At 43.0% G+C, this 24,975-nt stretch overlaps 1 long non-coding RNA gene across 4 annotated transcripts in view; it reads left to right on the top strand.

The window, feature by feature from the left end:
* Positions 1–24,975, top strand: part of LOC142063193 (uncharacterized) — an 88,997-nt gene that overhangs the window by 5,398 nt on the left and 58,624 nt on the right. For 3 of the 4 annotated variants that reach the window (XR_012662686.1, XR_012662684.1, XR_012662685.1), the window contains exon 2: positions 20,103–20,240. The exons of the other annotated variant lie outside the window; for it this stretch is intronic. This is a non-coding gene — a long non-coding RNA (uncharacterized LOC142063193). The remainder of the gene's footprint in view (positions 1–20,102; positions 20,241–24,975) is intronic. 4 annotated transcript variants of the gene reach the window in all.

The following is a 24,975-nucleotide window of genomic DNA, read 5'->3' as shown; positions in this document are numbered from 1 at the left end:
TCTGCAAACTTCTAAACAAATCACCGGCCGTCTCGATGTTTGGTTTGGTTTTTATCCTGCTTCAGGCGTTGGAAATTGTCCCTCTTGGGGGTGGCGGGGGAGGAGGGAGCGGAGCAACGCCAGCGCTGTCGGACGTGGAGTTATTTCATATTTTAGCAAATAAACGGCGGGCGGGAGGCTCCCCCAGAGAGCGAGGGGGCTCCGAGCCAGCCCCTAAAGTTGGGGGTTTGGCGATGCAGGAGTCGCAGGTAGCCCTTTGCAGGCCCTTCGTGGACCTGTGGGAACTCGCAGCCGGGGGAGGGGGACGGGGACACCCCATGCCTGGGCTGGCTGATGAAGAGCCCCCAGGAGAGCCGGCTCCCCCCCTCGGACAGCACAGTTTTGAAGTGCCACATTCAAGGCTTTCCTATTTGCTTCTTCTCCAAACTGTTTAGAAATTACTAGTAGCGGATAAGTAAATTGCAAGTAAACCTAGTGAATTAGGATGATTCTCTATCAGTTTAATTTATGTTTTATAGTTAGTTTAGCCTTCTGATTTGATTGCCTTAGTAATGTGAATTGCCTACAGCTGCTGATGATACAGCTTTAATTCTGTTTTAAAGGTCATGTAAACATGTGCCTGTAGCATAAGGAATGCAAATTCAATTCCCTTTTAATGCTTCCTCACATTCACTTCACAGCCTTCACCTAGAAAATTAGCAGGATTTAATAGAAAACTGTTTGAATGCTCGGATTTCATTAAAAGCCCCTCTCCCTCCCAGGCGTGGCTCTCCCTGGGCCCCCCCACGCCCGTGACGCCACCACCCACGCGCTTCCCACGCCCGTTTTGGGGAAGAACAAGGCGGTTCCCGCCCCGGGATGGAATCCTTATCTTCACCCCGGAGCTTTGTTTAGCTGTAGGTAAACGCCACCCGACCGGACAAGCCGGCGACACCGCGAGTTACCCCCCCAAAAAAGGGGGCGAGAGCGTGGTGCAGGTGTAGAGCTGTGCGTTAGGCTGGCAGGCAGCTGCGCGCTTCCCTTACGTCACGGTGAAAGATGGTGCTGGGAATGAGAAATTGGGTTAAAATAGTTGGTTTCGGCCGAGGTGGAAGGCAGAGGCTCTCCGCATCAGCGGGGGGAGAAGCCGTGCCCAGAGGCCAAGGTGAGAGGCTTAAATGCGAGACGCCTGCGCCTTGGGGACAAGATATTTTCAGATTAATTTTTGAACACAGCCGGCCCTGAGTTGGTGAGGGATTGCTTCACCCCACTGTGCTCCGGGAAAAAAAGAAGGAAAAGCAAAAAAAAAAAAAAAAAAAATCATCTCCACCTTTTCCCCACGTTTCAAAGGGTTTTAGGGAAGTTGCGGGGAAGTTTAGCCGGGGAAGCCTTTGAAGGGACCGGCTCTAACGAGCGGGGAAGAGCGTCAAAAAAAAAAAAAAATCCAGACTCTGGAGGCGCTTTGAAAAGGGAACGAGCTGCAACTGCACAGGGAAACCGGCGATTTCGGCGGCCCCTCCCGCGGCGGGGACCCGGGCGGCTCCGGGCGAGCGGGGCCGGCTGCCCCGCACCCCGCCCGGGGCAGCTCCCTCCTCCCCGCCCCGGGGGGAGCCCCGCACCACCAGCCCCGCACCATCCCGGGAGCCCCGGCGGGACGGGCCCGGCGCTCGGGGGCGGGGGGGGGGGCTTGTGCCGTCCCTAAAAGCCTCCCGACCGCCGGCGTGGCCCGGGCTGCACCCCCGCCCCCACTTCCCTCCATCCCTCCCCTTCCCTCCACAACCCCCCCCGCCTTCCTCCGGCCAGGGCTGCCTCCATCCCCACGGGCCCTTCCTCCCCCTCCCTGCCACCCCACTTGCTGGGGTAACGGTGCGTTCGCCCCCGGGGCCCCCACGGAGGCGAAAGGAGCGGGGGTGCGGGAAGGCACCTGCCCCCCCCCGCGGCGCTGGGGAACCCAAGCTGCGCCCGCCTCTCTCCTGCGCGGAAAAGAGCGATTTTTTTTTTTTTTTGCAAAAATCTTAATACGCGTAGTAACAGCTCATTGGTGATTCTGTTAATGTCGCACACCTCATTAAATAGCCCCAAACATAAGGAGGTTTAAATGACTTTATTGAATTAAAAATAGCATAGGAAATCACCTATGGTACTTTCATCAAATAATTAATGTAAACTATATACATATAGTGAGAGATTCCTCTTAACAAATCTATTCATAAAACGCGCGGGGGTTTGCTTAATGGCTGACATAACTTAGAGCAGCACAACTCGCTCGAAACGTTGAGCCACACTCGTGCGCTTCCTAATACGTTCCTGTATGTTTCCCTGAGTGTTTTTCTTCCTTATCTTTTTTTATATCTGAAGTTCTATTCCCCTCCTCTGCTCCATGTATTTGATCATTTTTTCAAGTCCCTTGGCTGAACCAATCTCTTTTCATGCAGAGGATAAAAAGAGAAAAACTTCAAAGTAGGTTCAGGTAATTAACAGCTGAGGGGAATATAATCTAAACCATAGGCCCTGCTTTGCACCCAGGTCTGCTTTCAGAGCCAGCCGGCAAGGGAGTGCCTATTCCCTATAGCATCCAAATCTGCTTCCTCTGAACAGCTTTGCCAGGCCTCCAGTTATCACATCTGCATTTCAAACACCATGTCTCTGGCATTAATTATTAATTAGCCTACAGTCACCCCAGAGGATTTAAGTTCCAGCCTGCACATACTTATTCATTGACCTCTATCTTAGTTTTTGTTGGAAAAAACCCACTAGAATGCTTAATAATTTCCTTTCTCTCAGACCCTCTGTTCTAGTTTCACGGAAGGGAAACAGTATATTTTCAGAGATGGAAAATCACAGGGTTGTCTAGAAATTTGTTTAGAGCAAAACGCTATGTCAAGAGTTTGAACAAACCGTTTCAAAAGAATTAGAAGGAATTTTTGCATGAGTATTTTTGCCTTTGACAAATGAATTTATGGACTTCCCAGAACTGAGGGGCGGCGGATACAAATACAGCGCGGTTTGGCTCTATGCGGAATATCACTTTAAAAATACAAACTGGGTTGAATTACCGGGTAGCACACTTATATGATCAAACTAATGCAAACGTTTATTTGAAGGCTTGGGGGTTACGCTGCTGTTGACACTAGTGAGAATTAAAAAAAAAAAGCCTTTGCGAGGCACATTAAGTACTCGGGCATTAAATGCGCGCTCCGGCCTCGGGAATATGGAACCGAAGAAGTACCTTTTGCAACCGTCTTGCATCATTCCCAAGGTAGTTTGGAAGATGCTCTTTTGCCATTAGAATAAGTCTGTATCTTACTACTGCTTCCTTGGCCATCGCGTATTAAGGTTCCAGAGGTAAAAAGATTGGAGTAATCGGGTAGGAATTAGGTTATATGATTCTCTTTTTTGCAATGCGACGTGAAGTTCAAAGTGATCGTTGCGGTTTGGATGAGTTGTGTGCTGGATACTGCCTTTTGCTGACGTGTTTTAATACTACAATGTCCCAACCCCCTGAACGAGTCTTATTTTAATGCCTCGTGCAATTATCCGGAGATAAACTTCCTTATATATATTGCCATGGCTTCTCAGCTTTCTATGTGGTGGAACTATCGCAAATAATCATTGAAACATAAAATATTCCTCCGCTTTGTTTCCTAAGGAAGTGTTTAGTCTGTAACCACGAGGTCAGACTGGTTAACTTCCATGCCAGCCTAGAATTGATTTTTGAAAGCGTTTAATCTACGCCTAAGACTCTTTTGAATTTCTATTTAGTGAAGAATATGGAAAAGAGGTTGGATGCACAAACACACGTAGTTAAACGTAAAAGGCTACCTCGGTAAACACAAATGCATTTGTCCAAAATTGCAGCTAAACCAACCCTTTCTGTAAAATCGTAAGCCTTGCGTGCCTGCGCTTCAGCAAACAAACGCCTGAAAATAGATGAGGGACCAGCGCTGTTGACTTCCATGAGGGATCTCCCTGAGAATTCTGAAGGTTTGCCTTGTTGTATTATTTTCCCATTTTATGAGCAGATCTGGGGAGCGTTCCGCATTAAATAGTAAATATTTTTGCCTCTGCTTCAAATATTCAGAATAAATCTTACATACAATTTTAACAGCAAAAGTACCTCTGTTTCAGAAGGGACAGAGGAATTGGCAATGCTTCCAATTTAATTTCCAGAAAGATTATTCCCGTCTATAAAATAACAGAATGTATCTTGATGCTGAAGAGGGGAGTAGATCTAGACTATTTTAATAAGAAGTCCAGGACCTTTTAATCACTTCTACAGTGATACTAATACCAGTAATAACAGTGATAATGGAAAAAAAACCTAGTGCGAAACCAGGGCTGGAATCTGTTCTTCGTAAATGTCAGAATGTTTCTGAAATTAAAACTTAGCTGTTAATGTAGCCCTGTACCTTATGAATATTAAAGAGGAGCAAGGACTAAATTTCTTCCGCAGCAGAGCAGAGTGAGGTGTTGTTTTAGCAAACAGATCACATGGCAGCTTGCTTTGCAGGGATGGGTCTGGTGTGTTTTTAAAGGACGGCTCAGACTAAGGGCTGCTGGGTTGGGATCTTGCTGGTTCGAGCCCCCTGACGCTGCCTTCCCCTCTTTTCTCTTGTTTTCAGTTACTGACTGGGACTGCAGGATTAACAAGGTTCTTGAGATGCAGATTCCATAGCCCAAGACAGGAAAACTCCTGTTACGAGTGCTGTTAAGTCACCTTTTTTGTGGTTATAGTGCCAGGAGTGAGGAAAGCACGAACGTACGCATACAGGGGGTTTGACATGTTATGAAATATTTGTACCGTTCTCGTTGAGAGACATGAATTTCCACAAGAAGCCTATTTTACGGCTCATTTTATATGTATTTGCATTTATAGTTTTCCATTAAAGCTTAAATGTTTTACTCCATTGGTAAGACCTAACCCTTGGCAGGTCTGGACCCCTGTTCTTATTATACCGTTGATTTCTTGGGTGTTCAAAGTCCATGGACCTCTCTTGGTAAAGCCCTGGTTGCTGTGTTGAAGGAGTCCTGCCCACCTGTGCACTTCTAGGTGGAAAAACCTTATACGAAGAGGAGTAGGTGAAGGTGGAGATCAGGGTAAATATTGCTGTGTTAGCAGAAACGGGTTCTTACTAGGTTAAGAAGAGTCTGTAGGGCCAGAGCTTCGGCTGACATAAATGGGCACAGTAGGATTGACATTTGGGGGGCTAGGCTGAGCTACCTGAACTGGAGGTTTGCTTAGTCTAAGCAAAAGATTGTGTGAGTGATACCGGAATTATTCTGTGTAAGATCTGAAATAATCTAAGCCCATCTATGATAGTTCGCCTTCTTGATGGTGCAGTGTAACGGTGCGACCTGAGCTCCGATGTGCAGAGGGTGAGGTGTACCTAAGGAAAGGAGTGCGTGAACAGAGATTTTCAGTGAGGCGTCAACAAACACCCGTGACACAGGAGGTGTCACAGATATTCAGACTGTGAGACAACAGCGCGCATGGTGACTTTTGCGCGGCGGCCGTTACCTGAGGTGTCTCTGCAAGCGCCGCGTGTGAACCGAGAGCGCCGTATTCCACCTTGGACCCTCTGTAAGACCGTAACATGACTGTACTCCTAAACTTCGCTTTTAGCCATCTCAATCCTAAAACCCCCTAAATTTAACGCTGACCCCAGCCTGGCATTTCATGGCCTGGCATAAAAACTGGCATGCTTTAACTCTTCCTAAAGAAGCGATGAAGCGCTCCCGGGCTCCGCCTGGCAGCGGTCCAGCCCGCAGCCCCCCTGCTTGCTATGAGAGCAACCTGCAGCCGGGTTTGTGCGATGGTTCCTGCCAGGCAGCGCCTCGGTGCAGACCTATCGATCCTGCCTCTTGACCCGCCAGCGCCACCCCGAAACACGCGGTCGTGGTGCCCGGTGCGGAGGGCTTTCAGGGCAGCGCTGCGGCAATCCTCCGCAGCCCTCCCCTGCCTGGAGGCTCCCTTCTTGGCAGTGCCTGTGTGTAAAGTTTTAAAAGAGTTTATGGAGTTTCCCTTCCTCCACCGTATATGTTTTCCTCTTTTTTTTTCCTTTTATTTTTCTTCTGTTTTCTACTTTATTTTTTTCCCCTTCGTGCATAAATCCCTGGGGCTTCATTTACTGCCTTTGCCGTGGGCTTGAGTTTGTTGCAGAATGAGTTAGTGGGACGAGGCTGATGCTGAAGGTAAATGGCCACAGGTCGGGTGACTTTCCGTCAGCTGGGAATCTGACCCACTGGTTGCAAATAACATGCTTACTGCAATTAAACATTGCCAGAATGTGAGCAGCATACTTAAAAATTGTTTGTATACATAAAACAGTGCACACAATCCAAAGAATAAGAATTATCTTTGGGAATTTTTGCCTATTATTATTATAAGTTTTTAATCATAAAACAGAGTGTATGTGTGTGCCATGTAGCTGCTACAACCAAATCACATGTAACACTCAACGGTAATTGTGCTCATAATTATGGAGTTAATTGAATTTCTGTAATAGTAAAAACTGGCATATAAAAAGTCTCTCAAGATTAAATGTTTTAGTTGGGGAAGAATACATTCATTTGGAATATTTATTAAAAAGAAAGTAGTTCTCATGTGCAGGTGAGTTTAAGATTAACAAAATAATCTCCCAAAATTAATCTTCTCCACAAATGCTCTTCCAAACAAAATGTGGCATCCCACAAAAAACCTGTGCTTTCTTGCAACGCTCCTATGTTGCCCTCTGAAGGAAAAGCAGCGTGCACTGAGGTATTTGCAAGCTGGAGAGATGTGTTAAGGGAGCCTTCTGCTGCAGCTTCAACATCTGCATCTGCCAAGCTTAAAAGGTATTACAAGTGCACTGGAAATGCACTGTGGCAAAATTAGCACCGCTGTTAGCAGTTTAATACTGTAACAACACCGTGTTAGGAAGTCAACTTCTGCTTATAGTGTTTGACCTTAAAGAATTGGTATAGTTCTCTGTGTCTCTTTTTGTGATCCATTAGGTGGTTTAGTGCCACTTTAGGCCAACTTCAGGGCTGATTTACGCCTCACCGATTCCACAGGGGAGTCACAAGATGTAGGACAATACAGAATGTGGACCTGTGTGTCTGCTACCTTTGTCCTGTATGTTATCAACTGATTTATTTTTCAAGAAAAAAGAATAAGGGTAAGAATTCCCAATCTGTAAGATATTAAACCTGTATATCTAACCACGGGCAGAGTCACCCTCCTGAAAATGAGAAAAGGATTGGTAAAATGTATTGGAACTCCTCTCTTCTCTTCTCTTCTCTTCTCTTCTCTTCTCTTCTCTTCTCTTCTCTTCTCTTCTCTTCTCTTCTCTTCTCTTCTCTTCTCTTCTCTTCTCTTCTCCTCTCTTCTCTTCTCGAAGTTAAAACATAAGGGGAAAACATTGCTTTACCTGTTACAGCTCTAAATTCAGCTCTAATTTAGCATCACTAAGGAAAATAACTACTTCTTTTCCTAGGCAGGAAAGTCTTTTTCTAAAGTGTACTTAGTGCAAGAACAGTGGCAGTTGGGCATTTTTAACAATGAGATAATATACAGTTTGAAAAAAGAGCCTCAAATATCAGCTAACAATGTAATGACCTGGCCCTGTAGGAAATCCAGCTTTAATACCCCTTTTCCAAAAGATCATGTACTGAGTTTCATTATTTTCCACTAAGATTCGCAGGAGACTGTTTCTTTTAATATCCTATTTTTACCTACTGAAGAGATTGGCTTGAGCGCATAAAATAGGAAATATTGGTAATTAGACCTCAGTTCCCTCATCTTTGGTAACACAGAGTTTCCTTTCACTGTTCTTTTTGATAAAAAGTCGCCTGTTCCTATCCAGTTACTACACTATATTTTAAATATTATCAATGTGAGTTGATGTAATTAAAAAAATGTAAAGTCCCCCTAAACTCACGCAAAGTGCAGGGGCTTTATTTTTGTTATTTCTCCCTTCCAAGAGTCGCTCCCCTCCCCCAGCAGCCGCACTACAAAGCTTGTTGTACAGGGACTCCATTAATCCTACATTTCCTAGATGGTATCTGAGGCACAGTGGGTTTCCACAGAAATTAATTTGTCCTGACAACAGGCCTAAAGATTGGAGTCCAGGGATCACTTGGCAAATTCCCTTTAAACTGAGCACAATAATAAACAGAAAGCTGATAACGACAGTTCTGAAAGACCACACAGAGGAAGGACCCCGAGTCGAGTCGGTCGGTGTGGATCTGCGAATACCTCCGATAACCGGCAGCCAGGAGCTTTATGCTCGATAGGAGAATGAGTGCACTGATTTATGCACATTTTAATATCACAGCACCGGGCAGAACCAGCTTCGTCTAGTACCGTACATTTTTAACTCTTTTCTGGAATTGTAATAGAAGTCCAGGACCGATCTGTTTTAGACCATTCTTATTTAATATTTGTATTGATAGCTCTGTGGCCATTTTTTCCTGTCTTTCGTGTTGTAAAGTAGCTCTGATTTTCTCAGTACATCTTATATGTGTAAACATTAAAAAAAAAGTTGAAGAGCGGGTAACAGCATTTCAAGGAATGCATCTGGAAAGTTCGCCATCTCTTCTAAATATATTTTCTTTGTAACCTTCGAGATTGTGCTAGATTTTGGGTTCAGCCATCTTCTATGTAGTAATTCTTTATTAGGAAGAGTAGAAAGCATTTTAGGCAGCATTATTGCCTCTTTGTTTTATTTATCTTTGCCTTTGGTGCATATATAAATGCCCTTGTTTTCCCAAAGTTAAGGTATGGAAAAAGGCTGTGCTGGAAATATATAGTCATAGAGCAAGCAAATAAACAAACGCTCATTGCATATTTGAGGGCTTGTCTAGGTAAGAGCATTTCAACCGCTGATTTTTGTCAATATAGAATTTAGCATTTTAACGATAATTAGGATTTATGGCGTGTCAGCAAACCTCTGCCCGTTACATTTCTGAAAAAAACCATCATAATATTAAGAGTTTGGACTGATAGAGGGATGTTAAGTAAGATATATGCCGCCTAACTTTTCACCGCTTAAGTATAGGGTACGCAACAATTTACGTAACGATTTAAAAAAGGAGAACAATTTAAAAACGCGTGCAGGAAATGGATTTTGGTTATTGAAAGGCACGTTGAAAGTAGAGTCTAATTTTGGTTTCGATGTCCAAAATACATTATGAAATAACAGCCTCTCGATACAGAGAGGACTATGTAACTCTGCTAAAAGGAGGCAACCAGTGGGCTCGGCAGGTCTGGTTGTACACCTAACCAGCAGGAGTGACGTTTGATCACTTTTAATAGCTGAAAATTTTCTCTTAGGATGGAAATTTGGCAGTGGAGTTCTCCACGATATATCCAAACCCAGCAACAACCCTTAACTGCAATGCCTCCTCCGCAAACTTCCACGGGCAGAAATCCGCCCAGGCTGGAGGTGAGCAGCAATAGCGGAGCGGGGAAGGCAGGAGCAGGAGGGGGACCCAGCTCCCGTCCCCTCCATCTCCGCTCCGCGGTGGGGTGGCAGGATGCCAGCGGCCGGGTAGTTACGGGCTTGGAATGACGCTGCCCTTGGCATTTGTGATACAGACAGTTTAATATAAAAAAAGTTCTGTCTTCGTGCTTTTCCGGCACGGCTAATGACAAAACTGCCATTGACTTTGGTGAGGGCAGCATCAGGCTCACTATTTAAGAGCTTAACGAGCTGAGAGGTGGGGCTCTATTATACTGCTGGAGTCGGGTGTGGGTACCACACCTCCCTGCTGAAAAATAAAATCTTTTGCTCTCCTTATTGGCTTTAAATTAGTTTGTACACTACGAATCAATCAATTACAGCCAACGCACTTTGGAAATGGAATTCAGGATGAGTAGCGCAATTTGTATTTGTCACACTTAAAGAACTCTATTGTACTGAGATGTGGAGGATTTGAAAACAACTAGTTTTAATGCTCTCTAGCTCCTCTTTCTAGAGTCTCATGCAAGAACAAATTGACTTGCTATGCCTTTTAGTTCTGTAAAAGAACAAACCAAAATACTCCCCTCCACTTTTTCTATCAAAATCACTCCATGCGTTTCAGCGCAGGAGCTATTAGTTTTTTTGAATTTGGATCAAATCAGGCATTTCCCCCCAGCAAATAGTTCTCGTGCATGCTTTATACATTTGATTCGAAGGACTGTGTATTATTTGATGTTCTTAGGAGATAAACAATAAACTTTTGAATATGTTTTTTCCATTTGAATACAAGCCTAGGGATGCTTCACCCTGCATCCTAAAGCCTGATTTCCCCTGGGACTCATTATCATGCAGCTCACGTGTTCAGTCACCTACACTGTTGAACTTACTATCAAATAACCTTCGAAATGTTACTAGTTATTACGTGTCAGAGGGCAGATTTATGATAAACTAACTTTGAAACAAAATAATGAATTCGCAGCGCTCTGTTTCCAGCAGCGTTTCTGGTAATTTTGCTGGATTTAAATTTTAAGAGAGTAAGTTGCCTTTTTCTCTTATTCTATCATATAACACAGCTCCCTCCCCTCATGAAATTTCTCCCTCCTTAAATATGGTTTATGATGTTTCGAGCACCTCCTATAAAGAATAAAAATGAGAACATTTGTCTGTGAGCTACCAAACTGCCCGCTGGAGTTCATCTGTGATTAAACTCGCACGGTTTTCTAACTTGCTGCAAGTTAAATTAACTTAACCCTTAGCATAGTCTGCCAGTGTCCAAAATACAGCTGTGCAATAGGTGTTGCTGAGCAGAACTCTCTTCTCCTTGCGCTTTTTACTGCCAGTATGTTGAGGTTTCAAGCGAGGTTCTTGCATTGGGATGACAAAAATCAACAGTGTCGTCTCCTCAGAAAACAGAAACGTGGTTTACAGCAGATCACAAAGGCTGCCCAAAATGGTTTTCCAAAAGGGGATCCTGAATTTCAGCCCCCAAAGTCTGTGTTTAGGGCTATAAATAACTGCCCAATTTTCAAGAAGGCTGAGCATGGCTTCAGGGGGTCTGTCGGCACTTGGCTTCTCTTAAATGGTAGCCAGGGTGATTGTGACTTTTAATGAAATCATATCACAGGAAGGAAATTCAGGTAGATAAATGCTATGTAATCATTTTGGAGGTGATTAGAATAGCAAACATCTGCAGGCGAAATTTAAAGGTATACAATGTCAGCAATTACTTCTGGCTAATTTGGAGAAAAATCTGTAGCTCTTCTCGGTATCAATGGGAATTTTTTGGGGCGGTATTTCAGATGAGTATCAGGCAGATTAATGTCTACAGGATTTTCATCTCCTACTAGACAAAGTCTAGGCTTTGAGATATTGCTCATCTGCGCTACTGCATGGAAAGCGCCTGACCTAGGGTAGCTCTGTGAAGCTGGGGGATAGAGCCACCATCTTCAGCGCACTCTCTCATCTCTTTTGCTCCACTCGCCGTGATTATGGTTCTCCAAGGGCATTACGGGCAAAAGTTCCTTATCAGGCTGTCTATTAATATTTATGCAGCAATTCAGGAGGTAATGCATTGTTAAAATACAAGTTGGAAATGCAACAAATTTAATCACTTTTAGTACTAGAAATTACCTATTTCTACATCAGATACAAGGGGAGGAGGGGCTGTCATTACCACAATTATTTTTTTTAAACCAAGATATTTGCCAGTTCTAAAATGGCTTGAATTAAAAGGGTGATGAACGCTACTGTGTAGACAAAGTTTTTGAAAGGAGTGCAAGCTATATATGTGAAATTTAATGTGAAGTGCTAAAAGCATTTAAAGCAACTCCATACTACTTTGCTGTGCCCACTGGTCAGTAGAGCCGTGTCGGTCAGTCGCCGTAAGGACCGCTTACCTGCGCAGAGGCTGGCGGGATTTGCCCTGCGCTACTATGCGATTGCTCCTGCCTAAACCTAGAAAGAATATTTTTATCGCTGATATCTCTTCATTTTTGCAGCTGTCTGCTCGCATCAGGTTAGTAATATAAACTCTGTCAAAGACCAATCTCTCCCTTCCACCGGCTACAAAACCTACAATTATTATTTAGAGTTAACCTTCTAAGAAAGTGTTTGTTATTTAAACTGTTCAACCCCAAAAAGAATTGTTAGCTATTGTTATCTGAGGACCTGCGACAGTCTTCCCTTGGCCAGATAAGGCTCCTTTTGTTTTCAGTTGGAGTTTTTTTCTGAGAACAAGCTCCGAGCTTTCATGCAAGCAAAATAAATCCAGTGAAAGTAAAAAATTAATTAAAATGTATTAAAAAAAATAAAAAGGAAAATGTTCAAAAAGAGCATAGTGCTCAAATAGAGTACTTTTTTTTTTTTTTCAGGTCACTCGGCTTTCTGATGTCATTTCTGGCAGATTCGTTAGCCTGGCTCCATCACGTTCTGTTCTGAACCATAACGTGATGGGAGATGATCAAAGTGAGAATGCTAAAGGCTCAGGACATTTAAAAAAATGTTCTATTCTGGAAATTGTTCTAAAACTATAAACAGATTACATTAAAAATCCGTGTTGCTGAACATGGTTGCTCATCAGCCTTTTTTAGAAGGAGCTCTTGAGAAGTTTGGGTAAACAGCCTTGAAGTCTTTATGATGGCAGGCTGGAAATTTCTCCAGAGTTTTAGGCAGCCCGAGCCTCTCTGAAATGTAATATAACACATTTCTACTGTTAGGCGTGTTGTTTTAATCTTTATACTTGAAAGTGGTAAGCATATGGGTCAGATCACCCACTCCTGCTAATGGACACAATTCCGTGGACTTCGGTGTCCAATTATGCCAGCTAAAGATCTGACCGTTGCTGGGTTTTATTTCCTTATTTTTGTTCTCTTCCTGATCTTTGACCCTTTATCAAAGGAATGCCGTCTATAATATGATAATCATATGAAATTCTGAGCTCCCTTTCTAACAATATATATCCCAAAGAATTGTAAAGATGCTCACCTTTATACGAAAAGCAGCTGATGAGCGGTTTCAGCCTTGCGATCGGCTTTGCTTGGCACAGGGGCCAGGCTCAGGTACCTCTGCCTGGCGTTGCAGTGGAATATTAAACATTTTTGCATTTCCATGAAACAGTTGCTCTGTGGGATGAGTGAGTAAATAAACTCATTGGCAAGTCAACAAAATGACAGGAGGCCATTTTTCCTAATTCTGGACGCATTTTAGTGCTCAGGAAAGTGAGAAATTCTTGAGTTTTTAAGGGCTATGCACTCTGGTGCTCTCAATCAGTGCTAGGACGTGGCTGAAGCTGGAGGCAGAAATATGTAGGCAGTGTGACACCTCAGGTACATAATGGAGCTACACAAGAGTATAAGAAGGATTTAGATCTATAAGCAGGATTTGACTATCTATTTTGATTTATGGGCTGAATAGAAGTGTGTATTTTAAGGAGCCATTAGAGTTTGTGATTTGAAATAAGCAGAGAGCAGGCTTCCCCTCAGCCTCGTGCAGGAAAGGGCGACGCAGGCTCCTCGCACAGGCACACATACTTCTTTGTAGTAGAGAAAATGGCAGCAAATAGTCTGTAGCAAGAAAACCCTTTGCTTCAGACTCTCTACACCAAATAAGTGATGGAGTGGTCAGGAATGGCATGATCCATCACTCACTGCGGCGCTGGCTGAGAAAGCAGGAAAGGAAAAAGAGACAGGGAATACCTATGCTGTGCTTCGCTGTGAAGTGTGTATATTCCAGGTGTATTTTTAATGTAAATTAGTGTTGTCGCTGTTGATAGGGCCACACAAATGCTTGAGAAGAGCTGGGACTTGTAAGTGCAAATAAAGGCGTAGCAGGAAGGAGGAGCTGCTGGGGCACTCGGCCAGAGCGTGGCTAGAAACTCGGCTGTACAAGATGTTGTGACAGGCATTCTGGGGCAATCGCCTGAAAACTGTAGCGAGAGATTTGGTCACCTCCAACCTCCCTGTCCCCCATCCTGCTGCAGACGTGTAGCTCTTCTTGGGTGGCAGCAGCAGTTGCAGCTGATGACCCTCATTTGGTGCCCTCTGGGCTCTGCCTTTGCTACACCTCTTATCATTTGGACAAATGCTGCTCTTGTTTACAGCAATGTAAATTTGGAGCAACCCCTCTGCCATTTCTCTAGTGCAAATATTGCACTCTGTGTAATTCCCATCTCCTCCTTCACACAGATGGAACCTGGGAGGCGAGGGAGGAAGGCTGCTCTTTCCAAATATCCGTGCATCGACCTTTTCGGCTGCAAGCCCCAGGTGACTGTGCCGGCCATGTGGTCAATCTATGTAGACATGGGAGCCGCTCTTGGTCTTTTTTTTCCCCTCTCGACTAACAGCACTTCCTTTCCCAGCTCTAAATCCAGCTGTAATGCAGGAACCATGGATGCAGCCCGCAGTTTCTTTACTGCACCTCATTACTGCTGCTCCAGCCCTGAGAAAAGGCTGCCTGGCCATGACAAACTGTGTGCTGGCTCTGTGATTTGTGTAAGCTCAAATTTTCCACTAATTCACTTATATATACTAGATGGAAAACACAGCCTCAGGGCTGCTATAAACCATGCTGCTGTAGCCACAAAGGGCCGTCCTGCCAGCTGGGGAATCGCTGGAGCATGCTGTGTGCCGGAGGAAGGAGTGAAATCGAGTTTATGCACTTGCCAGAGGAGCTGCGGTGTGGGAGCGGACCCGGCCCCTCCGTGCAGCGGTTGCAGCCCCGACGGCACCCCGGCGGCACAGCCCTGTCACCTCGGGTCCTTGCACCTGAGCTGGTGCAGCAACGTGCTGGTTTGATCGCGGGCAGGAGCAAATGCTGCGTCCTGGCCACCGCGCCGGCTCTGGGTGAACGTTGACTGCCTAAAACCAGCCTCTGTTTTGGGCTGCTCGTTGGAAAAAGTCGTGGCTTGCTCTCCTTTGCTCTCCTGCAGCCTCGATCCGCCCTAGTGCTTTGTTTCGTGCTGTGGTGTAATTCTGCAGCTTTAATTTTCTGTGTAACACACCAACAGATAATTTAAGAGCGTTTTCTTTTAAGAACAGCAAGAGTGCCGCATCGGCTGACTCCCCAAACGATTGCTTGTCTTGTTACAGAGAGCTGTTGACCTGTTCCTTTAATGTTACAAGTCTGCATCTAACTGCTCTCTTAAGCCAACCTACTTCCTTCTTTTTAATGAAATTGTCCCTTTAGCCTTTTTCCCGGGCTGGCTTTTCAACAATAACATTAGAAACAGTCTGCTCAGTTCTTTCCTCTGCTAACACCTTGCCCAGAGCTAACTTGCAGCTTCACTCTGTCAGCTGTAAGATATAGATATACTGTTGTCTTAATTACTCATATTTCTCCTGCTGCTCATAATTCTGCTTGTTCCACCAAAGAGCTCTTCAGAGAGCTTTACTGCTTCCCTTTCCCTTTCTTTGGGGGTTTAAAGGTTGTCAGATATATAAACGATCCTTGTTGCAGAGCTTTGGTGGTGACAGTGTCCTTTGTGGAGAAGATTTAGGGGGATGGGAGAACTAAATACGAATGCTGTTCGACTACATCTCTGCGGAAGGAGAGAATACACATAGTACTACCTTGCATAACAGAGCATCAGGGAGTGTGTTTGGCAAATCCCTTCTCTAATGAACAGCTAGGCAGCTGTTTCTTCTGCAGCTTAAAGTGTAGACACTGATTGTCAGGAGCAGGGTTTTCTTTCTCTCTCTCCTCTACTGATTATCCATGGCTGTATCTGGCCGACTGCTATTCCTCTAAAAATACTGTTGAAAAGGGACTGGATGCTGAAAATAATACTGCTGTGCCATAGGGAAACTGTAGTCCTTTGTGGTTTCAGTGCTCTCTTTTATGATTATATGCTACTGTTTCTGTTATCTATGTTAATTAATCTGTCTGCTACTGCCAGTATTGCCTGTGGAGTAACGGAGAGCAGACCAATACCATGACATCCATGGTTTTTTGGCAAAGCTTTGAACAAGTTTTATTGTAGAAGTGAGCTCTCCCGTGGGTTACGCCTTTGGTCAATGTCCTTCCCTCCTGGCTATTTGGGGTCCACCCTCAATTTTAACAGACCTCATCTCTAAGCAGTAAGATAGTTCAGTGGCAGAATATATCTTAGTATTCAGCTGGTTGTCTTGGTTAGCTGACTGACAGGTTCAGGAAGCAGTACTGCAAGTTTAATGTTAATTTAATAAATTACGAGCCTGTCAAACTGCTGTGGTCGAGCCTATTGCTATCATAAAGCTCGCTATCATAAAGTGGGACTGAGCAGGCTGTGCTTTCCACAAGTGGGGCTTAAGCCCTCCACTCCAGGTTTTGTTGTGGTTGCTTTTTTAATAATTATCTGGTGAAAATGCTGTGCAAGTATATAGGAAGAAATGTTTTAGCATCAGAGCAGTGAGAGATGGCAACACCAAAGACAACACACAACCCTTCAAGGTTTAAACTGAGCTAACAGCAGTAATAGGCAAATAAACAAGAGGCTTCAGTAAGTCATGACCAAACTCTTCCATAGCACAGATGTGACTTGAGTCTGTTAGAGGAAGCAAATGGAAATAGATGAGAGAACTCGGTGAGAAGAATTAGAAAGAGTAACTCTGTTCTGTGTGGAGGCATAGCATGGAGAAAATAGCTCTTCAAGTTAGCGTCTGCTCTTGAAGAGCTGAAAGGGATCAGAGTAGCTGTCCTGGACAAGTCCAGTTTCAGGCAGGGCCACATGAGTTAGGACACATGGGAAATCCATGCAAGTGATGGCTCATTTCAGGCCACCATCTATAGGAAGCTCATGGTCAGGGAATACCATCTGAATAGCACAGAGTGCAACTCCAGCCCCAAGACTAGAAAAGAGGACTGGTGAAGTTGGCCCTGATAAATATCCAGGTTCCCTGACATTCGCCACAGAAATCTGTTTGTTGCCGAGCAAACGGGCACATGGTCCCTGACGCTCGGCACGGGCATCTGCGCCGCTCCCATCTGCGGGGCGAGCTCTGCCTAGGGGCAGGCCGCCCAAACACCTCACGTGCCTTTGCAGAAGAAGGCACCAGGACTCCACCAGGATGGACTCTGGGAAGCTGGCGAGGCGCCGGGGCCGTCAGTTCGGCCTGATGCTACGGTGAGGGCTGATGGCGGAGCAGGAGGCTGCGGAGTGCAGGTGGCGAGCAGGGATTTCGCTCTGTTTGTCCAAGGTTTCCTCTTGGAGTTCCAGCACTCTCTCCTGAGAGCGGCTCTGAGGGCATGGTGGCTGGTTAAGTAGGTGGTCATGCAGCTGCTTTGGCAGCTAGTCCGTTCTGGCAGCTACGCCGCAGTGAGCAATTTCCTGCCCTGTACATTTTCTGCAGTGAGGTTGGACAAACGACTTGACCTTGTGCCTCAGCTCTTCAAACGCAAGGATGTTTCCCTATTAACTCCTCTCTACAAACCCAAGGACTGTTAAAAGAAGTAGGTCTCATGACTGTGTGGTACTTGGATGCCATGGTAATGTAATTAGCTGTACCGCAATCTTACTAAAAATGTCCTTGGTGGAGGAGAGGACGGGGTGGGGGGACTCGTTTAGAGGATGGATGTTAAAGGGGAGGAAGTTTCCAGACCTGTGGCTTCACCACAACCTGACTGTATAACACAGGTCCTCCAATACAGATGTGAAGGCAGCGGTTCAAAGCATCATGTTTACTACACGTGTCTGTGAGAGATATAGTGCAGCACAAAATATTTGAAGTGTTAATAGATTATATAACAGCTTTCCACCCCCAGCAAGCCTTTTGAAATTTTTATATGGTATCTTGGGCTGAAAATCTTTTTGAGCTGATGCATGACTTGCAGGAAACTTCAGGGAAGTGTTCCTGATGCCATTACTTTCCCTTTTTCTCACTCTTTCTCTTCAAAGGTATATATGGACCCAGGAACTTCTGGGCTCCTTAATCCAAAGGAGAGAGGCACAGGGTTCTGCGTGGAAAGCTGAAAGCCTCGGTGCAGAAAAGCTAGGCTGATGATTAGTTCATCTCTGTTACTCTGCCAAACCCCCAGACTTTGGCAGCCTGGGTCATTTTTTGCCTTTTTATATCCGTTAGGTCTTTTTCCTCCCTACCCTCAGAATGACCTCTGTAGCGATGGTTGCCCAATGTTACCTGTGTTAAATACATGGATGCGTATCAGCATCCATGAGGCTCTCGAGCTGTTAAACCCTTCTACTGGAGCAGCAGCCTGAGAATTGTCTGAAGGTTTCGGAGTTAACACTTTAGTCCTGGGTAGCTGCAAGTTATTGTAGAATCATGTCACCAAATTCTTTTCTCAGCTGTATCCTCGCTACTCCAGCGAGGAAGGAATTTGTTTCTGTCGCTTATGGTTAACCCTACCGGACACTTACACAACAATTTCTTGGTTAAATGGAGACCAAACATAGTCATCAAAAGTAAGGTTTCACAACAGTATTGAGAGTATTTTTTAAAAATTAGGTGAAATAATGCAGTGATGTAATGAAGGGCAAACTTGAATTGGGTGGGATTTTGGTGGATTTCTTTGTTCAGACGTTGTTCTTTATTTGGATTTTCTTGCACTCTAGGACAAGGTGTGGCCAGCCATATTTTCCCTCCTGATGAATGAAACAGAGCTCAAGGAGTTTAGCTGAGATTCGCTTCCCCTGCAAGAAAGATTGCTCTTTGTTGCCTGAATCATAATTTTAAGGCACGAAAACTATTCATCAGGAAAGCAGCACTTTAACTCCTTACAACTTCCAGCCTGATCTTTGCAGAGTGAAAAAAAAAAATCCTCAGCCACTGAAGTTGATCAGAGTTTGCTCTGGGTTGTAATAAGTCTGTAAGGTCACCTTGATTACTGTACATCAATGAGGTCCTGACAGTACGGTCTTGATAAGACAGCCCATTGTCGTGATTTAATCCAAATCTGTTTAATCATATATAATCCACATAATTCAAATATACTCACCAAGGATCCAGTTTTGTAGCTGTACTGAGGGGAGGGAAATCTTGTGCTGTCACAAGCCATGCTGACATCAGTGGGGTTTCTTATTGATGTAGGACTCAGTGCTGGCACATGCAATTACAGCAAAATTTGGGGTTTAGCATATTTGCGATTTGATGTATTTTTAGGAGGCATTTGCTCTGAGGTAAGTGAGTAAATGAACTCTGGGCCATGTCCAACAAAATCTCTGTCCGAGAGTTGCGCCCGGTGGTCATGTCAGGGAACGTATGTACAATAATCTGGAATTATTGGTTGTGCAGTTAAGAAATCATAAATGTTTCATTTGTATTTTTGGCTTAGAAATTTCACTTTATGCAAACTATATTAAAAACAGCCGGCGCTCCGCCCAAGGCATTCTTTATCGTTTCAGTAATGTTTCAACAACAACAAAAAGACGTTTGTCAGCATACGTAATGCACAGACATTATTGCAGTGTTACTGGTTACGATTTTCATGTTCAAGATACCAGTATCAGATCACACTCCATTTGCATCGCCGTTCGTTAAGGTGATGCACCTCTGTGGCCCAGTGCCTTATAGCCCTGAATTTAAAAACCCTGCTCAAACCCATGGGTAACGGTAAACATCTGAGTAATCCTGTTGAAGTCAGTCCATGCATTTGTTAACTCTGCAAACTAATCCTTAAAAAAATTATGAAAAGGGCAAAAAAAGAAAACACCATGCTTTCCAAGCCAATGAAACTCCATACGTGCTTAAAGTTAAATACTGGAATAAATAAAGAGCGCGTGATCTGAAAGACTGGAGCCGTACTCGTAGCCACGTTTTATCCAGAGAAAACACAGCATAAGGTGAACTTTTTTCAGCTTGCATACTATAGCCCTTCTGATGCATTTCTGACTTGATTTTTTTTTCTTTGTGGCCATTTTGCAATTTTCTATGGATTTGTTTTGACTGTAAATAGGCATACGCATTAGCTAAAGCCAGATAATTTCTTCTGGCCAGCTTTGCCAGTAAATCACTGAGCTATGTAATTGGGTTTGTATCAAATTATGCGTTGTGAACTTGGGAATAAGTAAAACAGAAACAAAAAAGTTGATTTTTGTAAACAGTATAGTTTTTTTGTGCAAAACTTTTGTTTTGACCCCATTCTTCTACTCCCTAACATGATCATTTTCATTGCTCTTTCAACATTGAATGAAAAGCAAACTACAGAACAAATTGAAGTAAAACTGGTAATAATTTCTGGTTTGGCTTGTAGGTGGAGTTGAATACAATGCCCGCGTTTGTGGTTAACTGCAGACAATACATTATGAAGACGATGGTATTCAGACACATACCCACACAATTTGATTCAGACAAATTGGATACAAGACTTTGACCAGCGTGAGAAGGACAGGTGAGAACCCTTGAGAGTGAAGCTGAAGTAATAAGTATTCTGATGGTCAGGAAAAATATTTCTCCGGTAGCACAAGAGATCTTCTATTGGAAACTCAAAATACTAATTACAATCTGCCTAAAGACTTATTATAAATGAAGTGGAGATAGAAACATGTTTATATTATGGGGAGGCTTATTTGCAGATAAGCAGGAAAGCAGTCACACATCTTCACAAACATAATTTTAGCGCTTTAATTAGCAGGTTTGCTTTGATTTAATTTAATTCAGTGATTCCTTCTATCTTTACCGACACATGTGCAAATAAAATGTGCTGACCTGACTTTTGACATCCAGTTTCCTTTTTCATTTCTGTTTTTGTTGTTGTTGATTTCGGCAGTGTTTACAGTGAAATGACGGGGTCAACACTTCCTAACGGCATGGCCAACAGATGTAGCGTGGGGATGACAACTGTACATTTGAGCGGTCTTTTGTTACCCCGGCACTGACTGATTGCTGAGGTGCTGAAAGCCAGGGTGTCAAAGGCCATCAGAAGTCCTAATAGCCTCTAGATCCCAATTCTATCAAGGGTCGGAATGACAAAAAATAGGCCTTTTTGTGCAGTTGCGTGTAAAAGTGCAGCGAGCTTTTGTGCTAGAGAATGAGACCCTAGAAAGAAGGCCCATGTATGCCTTTAGCAGCTTATTGTAGCATGTGCATCAACTTTGGGTTGAAAAGCAAGGTTTAAAAGCTCTCAGAATTCATATATTTAATGTTTGGAGATTTGGTATTTTTATTTAACAGTGAAACTAGTTATTGAGAGAATGAAACCGCGTAGTCCAGAATAAAAATACCACGTTAATGTACTGACAATTAAAATCTGTGTTGACTTTGCTGAGCTTTCTGTTGGTTTGAGTGCTTGGAAACTATTTTTTCTTCTTTATGTCAGAAGAACAATTGCTAATAGACCAGGTGTTGTTCTCCTTGCTCTCCCCACCCCTCCCTTTTGCAGTGTCTCACAGCTGTATGATAGGTAATTAAAACAATCACCGAAATGTTTCAAAGCTGTTGTAGCCTTTAGTTGACTTTTAAAATTCATATTTGAAGAAGAATGGTAAAATTAATTTGTAGCTGGCTCAGAAAAGTGCTCTTTACTTGAGCAATAGACTTTACGGCATTGCCAACAAAAAGAATGAAATTCATATTATACTTGCTTTTATCTAGGGTTATTCAGTTAACTGTTTTATGCTGGAAATTAATGTCAATATCATACAGGCGTCTACAAGTCATGAATGCAGCAGTTCTAGCATGCAGTCAGATAGCTTTTCTACTTCATAATCGTGGTAAAAATAATAATTCAAAACGAGTAAACTTGCCAGGACAATTAAATGATTCTGCCCCTACACAATGCAAAGACGAAGTTTGTATTACTGGACTGTAAAATATGTAAGAATGAGAAGTGTTATTAAAGAAGTATTATGTGGTTGTTTTGAAAAGAACAGTGATTTTACAGGTCCACCTTTCTACCTAGAAAAAATACTTTAGAGACTATGAGAAATGGAGACTTCTGGATAGGCGTATTTTTGGTGTTGAAACGCTCCTCTGTTTTATTTCCCTGTCTCTTTTTTTTTTTGCATTTCAGTTCCCTGCTTTGGTAGTGGGCTTTAGAAAACTCGTGATTCATTCATTACGGAATGCTTGGTCTGTGGGACAGGATTTTACTCTTAAAATAAGCTTCCTTATAATATATTCTTCTTGATCCTTAAAAAAACCCCTCATCTTTACCAATGAATGTGTTACGACAATGTGAAGTGGATCCGTTTCGCCCTTTTCGTCCCCCTCCCCTCCTTTCCTGGTGCGTCCCTCTTCCGAGGTCGGGACTTCCCTGGCATGCGCAGGAGCGGCGGCAACTGCCGCATGCAGAAAAGGCAAGTTCAGGAATTTTCAGTATGAATGGAATTGGTTCAGGCTTCAAAATTACTAATTAAAAAAAAAAAAAAGCGCTGCAGGATGAAAGGTTTTGCGTATCCCTCATTGGTTTGTGGGGAATCCTTGCCTGGTATGTATGTCAATACGCATATAGAGCAAGTGTTTTTTCATGTGTACTTTAGAAAATCTGACAGATACCGGGGAGCAGAGCACAAACCGAAAATATCAATACTGACACATCAAAATAATGACTCTTCCCCATTAATTTAAAAATAAACACCTATTGCTATTTGTGCAAATATTTCCTGTTGATTAAAGACAGCATAATCTCTTCCTCTTTCTCTGCTCCTTTGTGAATGTTTCTAACCACACGCAGGTATTGCAAACAAATTTACAAACGTGGATAAAAATAAGACTTCAATACTCATCTGCATCTTTGCGTCAACACAACTCAATTTGACAGTATATTTTTGCCAGGTGGAACAAAGAGCAATAAATTAGTTTTGAACATTTATGATCTTGCATTATAAAGACTGCAACAGACTGTGTTCAAAATCAATTGTCAGAGTGATGCGGGATTAATAACTCTGGTACTGTAACCTTTTACGTGTCTGCAGACCGGGTAAGGGCACATTTCAAGATCTGCTGCCATATTTCATTATTGCAACTTATATTTGAAAGGCCTTTTTGATGCTCAAAAAAGGAACAGATTAGTTTTTAGTAGAGCTGGATGAATAACTCATAATTAATAATTCATTCAGTGAATTTTGCCTTTTACTCTGTGGGAAGATAAAAAAATATTTGTCAAAATTTTTCATGAGTTCTATTGAGTAGTTTTTTTTTTTAATAAAAAGTAGAAGTCAGAATTCAGGGTGTGTTACTTATTTGTGATTGATAAGTCACGTGGTATTGGTTTAATTCCCCAATTAGCTGAGGACAAACATGCAAATACACTTAATGATTAAATGTTTGAGGAGAGCATCTTTAAAAATCCCTTCCTACATGCATGCAAGCTTAAAACCAGTGTTTGAAAGCGCTATTGAAAGTAAAAATTCAGGTGTTTGCAAATTGGTGGCAAGGAAATGCAACTGAGGCAGGAATATGGCCAAACCAAGTTCATTACAAGACACAGATTAATTTCTGTAGACTTCTCCAGTGTCTTCCAGCGGTAGTTTTCCCTCCTTATGTCCAGCACCGTTTTGAGAGAAGACCACTAAATACTGGGAGTAAATATGGGCGCAGGGTAGATGAGGCCTTTTTTGAATTTCCCTAGCTCCCAGCCACTGCATTGTACTTTGTGGCAGTGAAATGTTTTATAATTGTGAAACCACATGAAGAGTTGTCATCTTTTGGCTTTCTTCGCCTCTCAGCTGGCAAGTTTTCAATCACGCCAATGCAAGCCCTGCTGGGCTTAGAGGCATCTATGGATTCTGCCGCTTTTTTTTTTTTTCATATATGCACTTTATTTTGGTTTCTTCCTAAATAGAGGTGAAACAGTAAAATATTTCCCAACAAAACACACATATGTAATCTCAAGGGCAGTGCATACCATCTAACTGTCATTTCCTTTGATTAACCTTCACCTGACCTCCCTCCCTGAGGCAGTTTCAGATCCTTTTGTTCCTCCATTGAAGTATTGCACTCTATCAGGTGAGTACATCTGTCACTCAAGAGCTGGCCGTTTGACCAGAGAACTCGGTGGAGATGTCGGAATGGAAAAGTCTGTGCAGAGTCTGTCCCAGATTAGACAAGACAGTCTAACATGCAGAGCTGGTATCACTTGCTGGGCGCATCTAGAAAGGAAAAGGAAGCAGAGCTTGCATAAACACGGTTGAAGATGGCCGAATTTTAAGAGCGTATATTAATTGCTTTATGAATGGTATTAAATATTTAAGATCAGAAAAGGATCATGACTGAGATCAACAGGACTTTTCTGTTGCAACTCCGTCACGTTGTCAGGAAGTGCCAGGTTTGTGGAGAATAAAATTGCGAACAGGAGAGGATCGGAGTTAATGAATCACCTCCTTTACAACAGTAGAGCTTGGGAAGTGCCACGGTACTTGATTTTAGCATTTTGGAACCCAACAGGTCTGTGTTTCATCTCATTTTTTTTTATCTACAGATAGCAAGAAAATGAAAATTACAAAGGCCAGAAGAAATAAAACATTTTGAAATAAGTTGTGTCTATAAATTTCAGTTGATCCAAACTGCACTTTTTTTGGATGGCAGTTTGCAAGCAATGTTGAAGCTTTGTGTCACGACTTGGGACGTGTTGTTTGTTTGTTTGTTTGTTTTTTTGTTTTTTTTTAAGGTCCTGAAAATTCATCTAGGGTGAATAATATGAAACTAAGATATTATGAATCCAGTCAGATCACACTTTTGGCTGACAGCAATGAAGAGCAAAGCCTCCATTGAATGCATAGCTTCTGCTTATGTTATAGAATATTTTTTTGAATGATAATAGAGGCCGTGTGTGATGAAGGATCTTGTCATCCCAAAGTACGCTGGTCCAGTGTCTCGTGGTGGTTCCTACCGGCTAGAACTATGCACCTTGATTCCAGGCTTAATTTGACTATTGAATCTCATATCTTTTCCTGATAGATTGAAAGTGTCTTATCAGAAGCCTCTGCATCATATAAATTCTTATGCATGAGGATTGAATCACCCCTTTAGCCAGTCTTTGATGAACTAAATAGGTCAGACTTCCTTAATATTTCATCATCAGGCATATTTTACAGATCTGATGATTTTTGTAGATTTTTTTTGCCTTTTCCCAGTTTGTCCCTTTTTTATTATACAGTTTAAATTTGAAGAACAGTCTAAATATG

The sequence above is a fragment of the Phalacrocorax aristotelis genome, chromosome 11, assembly GCF_949628215.1.
Source record: "Phalacrocorax aristotelis chromosome 11, bGulAri2.1, whole genome shotgun sequence".
Taxonomy (NCBI): Eukaryota; Metazoa; Chordata; class Aves; order Suliformes; family Phalacrocoracidae; genus Phalacrocorax; species Phalacrocorax aristotelis.
This window is presented reverse-complemented; position numbering and strand designations above follow the sequence as displayed.